This window comes from Erpetoichthys calabaricus, chromosome 14, assembly GCF_900747795.2.
Source record: "Erpetoichthys calabaricus chromosome 14, fErpCal1.3, whole genome shotgun sequence".
Taxonomy (NCBI): Eukaryota; Metazoa; Chordata; class Cladistia; order Polypteriformes; family Polypteridae; genus Erpetoichthys; species Erpetoichthys calabaricus.
The window spans coordinates 95817930-95831465 of record NC_041407.2 but is presented as its reverse complement, the minus strand read 5'-3'; the positions used below and the strand labels follow the sequence as shown (position 1 = coordinate 95831465).

The window sequence follows — 13536 nt, the reverse complement described above, 5'->3', positions numbered from 1 at the left end:
GCAGGCTGAGCACGTTATATTCTGAGTCGTTTTAACTGATCGTATTGAAATATGAAAGGGCACAGTTGTTTTCACAAGAGGGAAGTTTTTTTTTTTTTTTTTTTACCCGTTCAGGAGCAGCGGTGCTGTTTTGTCATTGCCATGCAGATGGGTGTAGTGTGGAGATTATTGGAAATACCCAGGAGACTAAGCGTAATATTCTCGCGGTTATTCAACGTGTTAAAAATACTCCAGCTTACTCGACAACCTGCATGCGATTACGTTTTTACGCAGTCCGTGGGTGAAAGCAAAGCAAAACAAAACAAAAACAAAAATCCAGTCTCTCGTTTACAATCTTTGGGCAGAAGAAGGAACGGCCACGTGACTAAATGGGGCAGTCCGTCTTCAGGCTCTGAAAAAAAAAAGCCATTTTGTGGCGTCCTACTATACAACGCGAAAAGCACTCTTTCTATTCCGGATTTTCGCACATCAAAACGGCAGGTTTTTCTGCAAAACCAGGTGGGTGCAACCTTAAAAATATTTCAACTCGTCTGTCCTTGGTAACCCCATACTTCGGCGGGTACGCAATGGTGAGATCTTAAACGAAAATAACTGGTGCGATCTGCGTCTCTTGACATCCTATCTGCTCATTTGCTTTCAAGATGGCCGCTTCGGATTCGATTTATTTTATGCGCCGATCTTTGTGCTTTCTTTGTTTTAAAAGCTTCTGTTTCCTCTCGATCGCTCGAATATAGTAGCTGCAACTTTCATGTCTTGGGTCAGACTGATATTTTGGCCATACGCGAAGGTAAGGGGCAGGTTTTTGCTCGCAGGTTAGCAGCGGGTATGCCGGGGATTCTGAGCTCTTGGTTGTATCTTTTTAATTGTCGGGTTTTCGGTCGCATTATAATTTAGGTTCCGTTTTCGAAACCGGCAAGAGTTAAATCCTCGATAATCAGTGCTTCTTAATCGGTAAAGTATATAGATCACGTCTGCATATAAGTGACTTTGATCAGCCCTTCAGGATTCTGATTAAAATGTTTTAAAACGACCTGCTTGCGGCTCGAGTCCGGGGCTTACAATGACATGAACAACAAGCCGCAAAAACAAGTTAAAAACAAAAGATAATTTCCACACGGACAGGTGAGAAAATATAGGATTCGAAACTGTGCATGGGGCAGAACAACTTTCTCTCAAGTGTAGAAGAAGGCAGTTTTGTCCATGGAATTGTAGAACTTATTTCCAACTGTCGTCTAATGTAGATCTGGAGCAGACCTGAGCACTTCACCCTGAACGGATTAAGATTTTTTAACAATAAAACACAACTAGGTAAATAGTACACACCCGGGTACGGTTAGGCTTTATTAAGTTAATAAAATTCGCGTAAATTAATATTTGCATATTTTTGGCAAACAACAAAAGAAATGTTCTTAATTGCCAATTACTGTAACCTCTTGGCACCAGGACAGCTGTAAGTGTTTTGCGTCGAGCCACTTCACTGACAAAAGTAGAGTTAAACGAGGAAATTTTGGCAAATCACATGCAATTAAAAAGTAAAATTCATTTGTGATCTGTACACTGTTTTGGAAAGGGAATCTCACGCTCCTTTTTCAGATAACCTTCTTCAACTATCAACAATATTAAGAAGTTATCAATTTCAATTCACTACGCAGTTCCATGTGATCCGCAGAGTTTAAAATGCATATATTTTAGGAACTATTGAATGCATTATGTACTTTTAGCGCAGTTAATGTTCAACCAAAACTATCTCTTGGATTTCCAGATTGCACCTTCTTATGTACTGCAGTACGCGGCCTGCCCTTCTAATTTGTACACGTGTAGTAGTGGAGCTGATTAATTTTCTCCATTTTAAGATCAGTTCATCTATAGTTGTCATTATGTATTTATTGATTACTAGTAGGCACACCACACATACACCAGCAGCATAATGAGTTAAAAACCTGTTTTTATACGATTAGAAACTGTACAGGAAAAAAAGGAAATCATTTAAAGGGCAAAGTGGTATGCTTTTTGAGTTTTTAAATTGAAACTTTAATTTATGGATACACTTGTTTATGAATAATGACGGCTCATCGACGTTTAGCAGACTACAGATCAGCACAAAGTCGCCAGCCACCCAGTAAGCGCATACCCTAATAATGTGGGGTACTCCCCACCCCCCCTTGAAGTTTTGTATTACAGCATTTTGAAGCACAAACCCAAAAACGAGCAGCGTAAGGGTTGTTGTCTAGTAAACTGGCTAGAAGTATGCCTGGTAGGGCTCGACGCCAAGTTTCAGTATTACATATTGTAACTGTTTTTAAAAAACAGGGCGAACGAGAGGAGAAGATAGCCATATGATCGGTCCATCTGCGTTGGATTGAATTTTCCTGGCGGATATGTGGGCACGACGGCGGTATCCACTGCTTAACCTGTTGAATTTGGGCACATATTTAAAATACCCGACAATAATATCCACATTTAGAATAATGAGAGCTAACCCGAGTTAATTTATGAGGCCCTATTGTTTGTTTGGTGGAAAAAAAAAAACCTCTTGCCTTGCAAAACAGTTTGAAATCCTAACCCACATTAATGTATCCGATCTATTTTAAGATAAAGCACGTTGTATGCATTAGGCTTTGCGGAAATACTGCACGCGCTGACGTAGGCTGTCACCCTAAACTTTGAACCTTAGACTTGTAAGTTGTTCTTTTTTTTAAATATAAATACCAGATTTTCTTTGATGCATTGTTTAAATACACCGATGGATAATCAGCCCAGGCATATGCGGTTTTAGAAGTTCTCAGCGTTAAAAAATAAACATGCCAGCCTCAGACAAAGTTTTCCCCTATGCCTTCGCAATATTCTTGCAGTGTCCTCCTCGAACCCTAGACCCACATGCTGCCCATTGTTGACTTCTATAGGTGGGGGACCCTGAACAGCCATTGCAAATATGCAATATAAAAAAGTTATTTGAATTATATTATTGAAAATAAAAATGCAATATATATGTAAATGTGTTCGTTACACACTTTGCTGGGTACTCCTGTAGGATCATTGCTTGACAAAGTACCATTTCATTCTGGGAAGACGCCTTAGTATATAAAGTTGGTTGTAAGTGATTTGAAAACGTTTCAAGTGTGTGGACAAAAGTGAAATCTTTAATGTATTGTAGGTCACACTCTTAAAAGTGAAGGTGCCAGAGCGGTTGTTCAGAGTGATGCCATAGGGGAACCGTTTTTGGTTCCCAAAAGACCCGTTAACATGAAGGTTCTAGAAAGAATCGTTATTTGTTTAGATCTGGAACAGGACGCATACAGTAAAAAAACCACAAATAGTTGGTAAACTGATTTATGAAATACCAGTTGGTTGTGATTTTAAAAGGACTCCCGCCGGATACAATAACACAGACTTAGATCTGTTGGTGTCCTGCTACTGTATATAAGCAGCCTACCATACATTTAAAGATTTCTGTTTTTTCTATATATTAAGAAGTTTTTTTTCAAAGCAGAAAGTACCAACTTCATATGCGTTGTCCAGCAGTGATTTTACGAAGAATCACACAACCAAATAAGGAACCATATAATACCATGAAAGAACCAGTATTTTAAGAGTCTACGAACAGATCAGGGAAACTTGAATTAAGTGTGTTATACGCAGCAAGAGTCGCCTCAAAAATCATGAACCTAATGGCGTTGCACAAATCTGTTATCTGTTTTTTATGGTTACTTATGAAAACTTTTACGGATCGAAATGCATAATGGGTCTTTCTTGAACCTTCATATGATGATTTTTTGGAGAAACTCCCGCGGAATCGCTCCGAAAAATACTTTGGCAGCTTTATTTTTAAAAGTCTAGGTAGCCGTTAAATGCAAATATTTTAAAATAGTTCATTTAGAACTGTAGTTGCTGCGGTGGGGGGAGGATAACTACAAATATTTTTAAAAATCTTCAAGTGTTCTGGTAGTACGCCTTAACCTAATTGAATCTGTAGGGGTCGCTGCAGCGCAGTGAAATAATACAACGTTTTGGTGCTCATTGGGAGCGTGCAGAGAAAATACGACGTGCCTTGGAAACTACCTTCATCGTGCATCTCCTTATTGTCTTCATTGTTACTGCTTGTTGTAAACAACTGTTGTTGTGCTGCATGGCCTTATCGTTCATTCACTCTTCGAAATGTGTCGCGTTCAACAGAAAAAAATCAAAACATGCATATTTAAAAAGAAACGAAGAAACGGTAAGGGCGTCTTACGTGTCGGTGCCTTCTTTGCTGTCAAACCAGTGAGAAGAGCCGCCCAGTATGCCAATTAGTTCTGTTAGCCGCGATTCTGTTTTTCTATTTTCTAAGGCCTTAGGAGGGTGTGTTGTTGTTGTTATTGTTATTATTATTAGATCTTTTTTTTTATTATTATGGAAGGATAAACAGGTGTGTTACCATACATAACAGATGTAATAAAGTTGATGCTTCAATGACCTGCTTCAAAATGTTTTCACACAAAATTAAAAAGTCATTATTATTATTATTATTATTATTAATATTATTATTATGGGGTATCCGCGCCTTCATTGCAACCGTAGCTGACATTCCAGTTAACTGATATGTCGAACTGAGTGAACTGAACATTTTATCTTATTATTTGGAAAGGCCTGCGTCCCAAAAGCGTTCTAGTAATATTCTGTAATATCAAATAAGAGTCTATAAAAGTGCTCATCCATTTCAGTGGTTTTCTTATTTTAAAGAAACCCAGTACTTTATGATTTAGGTTTATTTACTCTTTTAATTTGCAGACTGACACCAATCACCGTGCACCCTTGAAGATCTTGCTTTTTGAACTCTTTGTTGGTGCATTTCAATGTATGGTCCCTTGAGATTTCTGTAAAATAATAAAAAGATTTGAAACACATTATATGAAATATTACTAGGAGCAAACTATCTACAGATGTAATAAATGTTCATTTTTTTTGTCTAAGTGGATCTTGCACTGTGTTTACTCTCAGAAACGTTTATTTTGTACAGAAGTCTTAAACAAAAGAGAATGATTAATTTTTCACACAACAGAGGGCACATTTCAATATTTCTGTATACTTAATGCTGTTTTGTATATATTTCTTATTGCTGTAAATAAATTTATAATCTTTTTTTTTCTTGAAATATTACACTTGTAGATTAAAAATCAATCCGATTTGAGGCCATAACACTGAGTCGGGGCTGGGGGGCTTTTTCAGTGGTAACGCGGAGGGGTACGGCAGGTGCAATGGTAAAGTCGAAGTCCTTACTCAGCACTATTTTAACTATCTGGGAGGGAAAATAAATACCGATAACGAATTGCTAAGGCATGCGTGCGAACCCTCCTCCCTACAGCCAGCTTTCCAGCTAGGATTTTCCGAGTCTCTAGTCTTTGCCCCCAACTAGCGACCCCTGCTTGTTGTAGCGGGCATGGAGGCGGCTTCCACGACTCGGGGGTCGTGTGTGGGCGTCGGTCTCCGAGGCCGCCCTGGCAGTCAAGTGCCGGAGCTACACGTGATCGTCGTGTTCTAAGCATAACCTAAACTGTACCTGACGTGTGGTTATAAAAGAAACGTTGAATGATGAAGGAGGGGAAAAAGAGATGTGAGTACAACCTGAAAGGCAATCACTAACCGGCATTTGAGAGAATGGAGGAGGCGCGTCAGTTATTGACTTATTTCCGAGAGCTTCTCGACCTGTCAAAGATACAAACCAAAGGATCGCCAGAAGCGTTTGGTTTTTGCACTTAACAACTTTAAATTGTAAGATGGATCGATAAATCATTCTTCTTTTTTTGTATCCTCTTTTTTTTCGATTTGCCAGGATAACATGCTAACTGAGACTAATGCTGCAAGTTGTCCGGTAAAAACATGAAATTACATAAATATCTGAGTTATTTATTGGGGGGGGGGGGGGGGGGGGATTTGAAAAGGCTTTTGGAAAGAGAGCTGAAGGTATAAAGATTGGGGGGAAAAAAAGTATCTGAAAATAAATAAAGGCGAGTTCCTACTCCTAATTTGAAAGTTCAGTACGACTTATGCGCATTATGTTTAAGTGGCGTGTTTTTGTGGCATTTAGATAGATAGATAGATAGATAGATAGATAGATAGATAGATAGATAGATAGATAGATAGATAGATACTTTATTAATCCCAATGGCAAATTCACATTCTTCAGCAGCAGCATACTGATACAATAAATAATATTAAATTAAAGAATGATAATAATGCAGGTGAAAAAACAGACAATAACTATGTATAATGTTAAATATTAACGTTTACCCCCCCCGGGTGGAATTAAAGAGTCAAATAGTTTGGGGGAGGAACGATCTCCTCAATCTGTCTGTGGAGCAGGACAGTGACAGCAGTCTGTCGCTGAAGCTGAAAATCAATTCGCAATATCCAATTGGCCAAGCAAATTAATAAACTTTTTTTTTTTTTTTTTTTGCCATTTTTGGTTAAAATGTCTCTTTCGAACAGTCAGTTCACAGATTGACACAAATGGTTTACATGGTTTAAAGTCTGCGAAGGTTTGAATCCAATAAGCTGAACGGTTCCCATACACTCTTAAAAATAACGGTTCTAAAATTACATTTTACGGGGTTGTGTGGTCCCATCGCTTGAAAGATAATCATTTCATTTATAGAAAGTTTCTCTGCATATAAAATTGGTTCTTTCGACTTTCGAAATGTTTCTAATATGTGGATAAAAGAGAACTCGTTAATATATAGAACACTCTTTAAAAATAAAGGTACCAGAGTAGTTCTTCAGAGCGATGTCATTTTTGCTTCCCAAAATTCCCATCCACACGAAGGTTCCAGAAAGAACCCTTTATTTATTTAGATTCATAACAGGCTCCATAGAGTTAATAACCATGAAAAGATGCTTGCAGGTTTGTGGAATATCAGTGGCTTGTGATTTATAAAGGACTGCTTTGCCATACAATAGCACAGGTCTTCTTAATAGTTAGTGTCCTGCTATGTAGCCTACCATACATTTAAGATGTCGGGTTTCTTCATATTAGGATGTTTTTCAAAGCACAAAGAACCAGCTTCATATATGCTGTGAACCCGAGAATGAAATGGCGCTTTGTCAAGCAAAGGATCTACGAGGAATCGCACAACCCAGTAAAGAACCGTAATGTCATTAAAGAACCAGGATTTTTAAGTGTGTAGATCAAGAAAACTTGAGCTTCGGCGAGAGAACTGGAACCCACTGGTATTTCACAATTCTTTTAAATCTTCATGTTTATTCGTGAAATCTGTTATTGTTCTACATAAATATTCTTTCTGGAACCTTCACGAGGATGTCTCTTTGGGAACTAAATGGTTCCCCCTATGGCATCGCGTCGAAGAACCACTTTGTCGCCTTTATGTTTAAGAGTGTACGTCATCCTTTGCTTTAAATAGCGCCTTACATGGTAATCAAAGCCCCTTAGCCAACCATACATCTTAAAATGATATCAGAATTATTTAATTATGCATTTGGAATTCAAGTAAATTAGGTGGCTTAATCGGGGCTTAGGCCGACTGTAAGTAACTTCTGCTTCCAAAGTGCTGCTAATCCACTTTATCAAATACATTTTGCGATGTTGCACAAGGTTATTCGAGGTTTGGTTATGCTTCGCTTAAGCCGCAATAAAAAAAAAACAAAAATAGTCTAAAGGAATTGGATAATAGCGGTCAATATTTTAAAAAAGAAATATTTTTCTTCTGACGTTGTAGGTTCTACACCACACCATTAAAGATAAGTTATAGCTGAAGTTTCATTGCCATTGTCGTACACGGGCTGTTAAATTTTGTGACGACCCAAAAAAGGGGGTGAGCCAATTAATCATCTATTGAAGAAAGTTTAGCAGGGGGAATGTCGAGTGGAGTCAAAACGGATTCAATAATAGGATACCTGGTTCTCATTCTACATCACTGGGCGTATGTTCTTCATTATCCTCCTCATAAAATGTCGCCTTCCTGTATTAGAATGTAGCAGGCAGTATAGCACGCGCGCCTCTTACGCCGAAGCAATGAAAGATGAGTAATGGACACTTAATATGCTTGTAAGCAATATGGTTTCACACCCCCCTATTCGCTGCGAGGGCTGCCGTTGTCTCATATGAAGTATACGGTATGCATGTCAGCCTTCAATTGCACGTTAGCCGCACCATGCTGTTCCGATAGTTAATTGCATTCATTTTTGATTAGACGATGCTGTAATTGGCTCTCTTTGTCATGCAAATGCACGATTTGATTGTGTTAAAGAGGTTTACTTGCAGCGGCGTCCCGGATTTCACGCCCCTGTGGGTTTTCGTGTCTTTGCGGTTGTCTTTGATTGAAGGCATTTTATTCCGTGCACTTGTCATGTAACTTGTAAAGCGGGCACGCGCTTTTTCATTTTTAATATCCCTTACTCTTCATTTTCTCCCCATTATTAAAAACGCGAATGGAGAATAAGCTTCTTTTAAAAGTGCTTTAGGTGTTACCATAGCCCATATCTGATATTTTGGTTTTTACGGATAAGCAACGCTTCACTCTATAAACCAGTTGGGCTATCGCTCTCTCGGTTGCCTTCTTGGGATGACAGAACGTTTAGCTGGGCTGGGATGGGCGTCTCAGTCCATGTGCGTGTTAAGGCGTATCAAGTTTAATTTGTCCCAATATGAGGTGTCGACTGCTTATAGCGTACTGACGTCCCGCCCTGGTTGTGTTCCTGCCGTTCACTTCTGGGGTAGGTTTCAGGTGTAACTCCGTTCCTCATTCTATGTCACTTCCACCTGTGGGTTTCCTCCTTTTGGTTACATTCACAAGTCCCAGTGTTTATTGTAGGACAGGCGTTCGTTAAAAAAGAAAACACAATTTGGTGTTCTCGCGCTCAGCAGAGTAGTTAAACACATTTATTAGTGTGAATGTGAATAAAACTGGCGAAGTGGTGGGTTATATTAAGTTTCAAGGCGCACACTTAAAATAACAGTATAATTGTAAAGAGGCGACAATAGGAAGTAATAGTCACAAAAAAAAAATGTTGATCGGTTCGAATTTCGAAACACAAGAAATATGCAAATCATATGCCTGATTGTGTCACATTTTCAGTCCCCGCTTGTGTGTACCATCTTAAAAATCCTGTTTCTTTAACGACACTTTTACAGGATTCAACCATTGGTTGACAAAAAACCGTTACATTTTGTGACGTAATGGTTAAAGCTTTGGACTTGAAATTCCGAAGTTGCCAGTTCTACTGACCCCGTGTGAGAGTGAACAAGTCACTTCACCTGTCTGAATGATATATATAAAACTGTATCTCATATTTTGATAGTCACCTTGGATGAATGTTTCAGACAAATAGAAATATTATAAAATTAGACTTTGAAAAGGTTCTACGTGAACAAAAGAGGAATTTTTAATATACTGTACAGTAGGATATAACAGAGTTGTGGTTCTGGTAACTGGATTAGGTGGTTCCTTGTTGAACAATTGCGTGACAAAGTACCACTGCATTCTATGAAGGTTACATCGCATGTGAAAGTTGGTTGTTTGAGCTCTGATATACAGTATGTGGACAAAACAGAAATCTTTAAAGTCCAGTGAGTGGCCTTTCAGGATACTAACAGATGAAGAAAGCCTGAACTTAGCCTGTGTGATTTATGCAGTATATTGAGTCCTTTTAAAAATAGGGACCTACAAATTTGTTATCATCTGCTCATGGAATCTGTAACGGATCTAAATAAATTAAAGGTCTTTCTGAAACCTTCATGTTGATGGGTCTTTTGGGAACTAAAAATAGCCCCCCTATGGCATCGCTCTGAAAACCACACTGGCAACTTTATTGTTTAAGAGTGTAAGATGATACTTTATTTTTAAATAAAACGCAATAGTCACGAGCAACTGTTTACCAAAGTACTACTAGCTTGTGCACTCTTTGAAAGAACAGATGCATAATAAATCCGTTTTAAAAAGCTCTGGACCTCTACGGCCCCCTCTGCCTTTTCAATTGGGATAACTAACCTTTGCTTGGCCTGGCATACCGTACTTGTATGAGTTCAGAGTATAGTCTAGCCATGAAAATCTAATCAGAATTTAATCTGGAATGCAACTCGTGAGGTGAAAGAAGCGTGTCGGATTATTACAGACAGCGAGGTCGCAATGGCGGCGGAACAGATCCCAGCGATGAGTGTGCAGCCCTACGGACGTAAAAGCGTAAATGTTCATTAATATTGCTATACTGTTCAGATAATGTACATTTGAGTGATGCTCATTATTGAAGATTATAATTTATCAGTCTTTATGTGGTTTAGGTGATGCACATTTTCGTGACGTTTACTACGAAGGAAAGCAGCGTGGCGTAGCTGTTAAGGCTATGTGACATTGAGCAAGTGACTTCATGTGCCTCTACTCCAACTGATAAAAAACAAAAGAAATGAAACCAATTGTGTCTCATGATTGTCAGTTGCCAAATAAATTATCTAAAATTAAGTCAACCAATCTAACCATAATAAGTACAATATCGGTGAAGTAAAGGTGCTGTTTAGTATATGTCACCGTACACTTTCAAAATTTCTTTAATGGCACTTTGATTCTTCTTTGGGTTGTGTGGTTCCTCATAAAACTTTTTCTTGACAGAACACCATTTCATTCTGGGACGGATTCTTAGCATTTGAAGTTGGTTCAGCGCTTTGAAAAACTGTCTAATGTGCCGAGTGTGTGTGCGAGTGCAGGACGCTAACACATTAAGAACACTTGAATGTAGCCTGTGTTATTGTATATAGTGATTTCAAATAATGACCAATTGGTATTTCAAAAATCTGTTACTATTTATTCATGGTTATACTGTATGCAGCCTGCCACAGATCTGAGGTTCTTTCTGGAACCTTCATGTGGATGGTTCTTTGGCATAATGAACCACTCTGGCACCTTCATTTTTAAGGATGTCCTCGCCGGGGTTGCACCGACTTGACCGTTTTTTTTTTTTTTGTTTTTTTTTTAATAAAATGGACTTCGACTCCAGGAGGTTCCCTGCTTTGACCCTCTTATGGGGACGCGTTACTTGTCCCGCTACTGGGACACTGCGGTATACGACAGTGTCACACATGCAAGCATAAAGCGCCCTCTCCCAAATTTCACGAAGATGGACGAAAAGCGTCTCCGACTGCTGGTTGTTAAAATGTGCTGCATATTACCAATTCTCATCACTTAGCTTAATGTGTGCCCGACTGAATGCACGAGAATGACTGAAACAATACATAATTGTACTCCTGAAGGGTCGATTATCCGCTGTAAAGCCCTATAATGCATATAATTACCCGGTCGCGTTAAATTGATTACGTGTCAGCTGGGCTGGAGGAGAGCCTCGACGCCACACACTCGCTGCTTTCCCTGGACTGCATTGCCGGCGTGTACACTGGAGGAGTAGATCAACATCCCGTTCCCGTCGAAAAAATCGGCGCTGGCCATTTGAAATTGGAATTCCGGGAACATTAGGCTTTTTTTTTTTAAATAAAAAAAAAACCTTTGGGGTAGCAGCTCTTTTTGTGGAAGAGAAAATGCGCCGGAATGCTAACCGTATTACCGCCACAAGCGCACCAGCTCTCCGGCCCCCTGGCCTGTCCAGCCTCTAATGAATTGCACTTTAATCTCCAATTAGGCAGATTATCCAATCGTGCACGGCCCGCCGCGCAGGGTCGCGTTGAGGATTGAATCGGGGGCAGGACAGCCGGTCTGTTCTACAGGGAGAGTGAGGAGTTAATATAGAGACAGACAGGGGATTCTATACGCCTAATGTGTCAAAATGCAGGTATTTTTAAAATTGGTTTATATGGCTAATTCCACTTACATATTAGATTATTATTTCTGTTTACTGGAATTTTTTTTCCTACACTCAGCAATTTAGACTCAAATATACTAAAAATTAAACCTTTTTTTTTTCAAGAAATTTACAAGATTTATGTTTTGTTTTTTTAAATGTTTTTTAAATCTCTTTAATTGTACCCCACACAGGCTACAGACGTTGCCTTAAACCTCCAGGGGCTGAGGTTCAATTCCCAAATTGGGCACTGTATGTGTGAAGTGGGCTTTTCCTCTGAGTTAACACTGTTATCTAGAAGCAATTAATTGTTTTTTTTTTTATCTCCATCCTTTTGTTGAATACACTTAGTCCAGTTCATGCAAGAACTATCTGAACCAGGGGTGTCCAGCTTTGATCCTGGAGGGCTGCAGTTTCAGATTTTCCTTCCTGCCACTTTCTTAATCAGTGACCAATTTCTGCTGTTAATTTACTTCTTTTGCCTTCATTTTAATTGCCTAGTCGTATGAATTGCTTCTCTTTTTCTTTGAACTGTTTGATGTATGCGGCAAGCTACTGGAAATGTTCGATTAGTCAATCGTACACTCTTAAAAAAAATCTTGGTTCTTTCATGGTGTTGTGTGGTTACCCGAACCTCCATTGCTTGATCAAGTACCATTGGGTTCTTTGCATATGAAGTTGGTTCTTTATGCTTTGAAAAACTTCCTAATACTGTATGTAGAAAAATTTTAATTTATTTAAGGAAACCTGGACTTGGCCTGTGCTCCTGCAGTGAGAGTCCTTTTTAAAATCAGGAGCCATTGGTATTTCACAAACCTGTTACCATCTATTTACTTTATGAAGCCTGTTACAGATGTAAATAAATGAAAGTAGAATCTTCATATGGATGGGTCTTTTGGAAACCAAAAACAGTTGCCCTGTGGCATCACTCTGAAGAACTGCTCTGGCACCTTCATTTTTAAGAACGCATTTTTAATATTGCTTGAATAAGCACCCTTTCATTCAAGGAAGCGTTCTTTGCATATAAGTTGGTTCTTTGTGCTTTGAAAAACTTCTTAATATGTAGGAAAAAACCCCCTGAAATCTTTAATGTCTGGCTAATGTACAGTATGTAGGCTCCCTATCATGACACTCAAGATTATGAAAACCTTGAGTAACTAACTGTAATAAGCCGCAAGAGTCTTTTATTTTCTTTTTTAATCTGTGACCCATTCGTATTTCACAAATCTGTGACAGTCTAGTCAGGGTTAGTTACTGTACACTGAAAAAAAAAAAAAGTGATAATTCACACTTAATATTTTCAATCTGAACCAATATAATTCTTTTTAGCTTATTGATCCCACAATTTTTAAGTTGAGGCAAATCATTTAGAGTGATTGGGTGCAGTTCACTTCTTTTATACTGAAGTAAATCTATTTTTTAAGTTGTTCTTCTTTTTTGGCAGTTGGAAAGCCATCACACTGGAAAGTTCGACCGAAAAAATATACAAACGGCCTCTCAAACACAGCACATGAATAACCTACAATATTAAGTTAACTAAAATAGGATTTTTACGTTTATTCCCTCCACCATAACTTACTTTGGTACAAACACATTTTTTTACTTTGATTGAGATCTGAAACCAAATATTTCAAGCTGCAACACTAAATGACTAATCTTAAGTTGCTTGAAAGAGAAAATTTACGTTGAATGAACAACATCAATGTTATACTTTTTTCAGTGTATGGAGCCTGTTACAAATCTAAATAAATAAAGGTTCTT

At 38.6% G+C, this 13536-nt stretch overlaps 1 protein-coding gene across 3 annotated transcripts in view; it reads left to right on the top strand.

The window, feature by feature from the left end:
* The first annotated feature begins 262 nt into the window (after window positions 1-262).
* Window positions 263-13536, top strand: part of LOC114665450 (polycomb group RING finger protein 2-like) — a 53472-nt gene continuing 40198 nt past the window's right edge. For 2 of the 3 annotated variants that reach the window (XM_028820027.2, XM_028820026.2), the window contains exon 1: window positions 263-498. The gene's annotated coding sequence lies outside the window, so the exon portion shown is untranslated. The remainder of the gene's footprint in view (window positions 499-13536) is intronic. The other variant, XM_028820025.2, reaches the window with a different exon arrangement.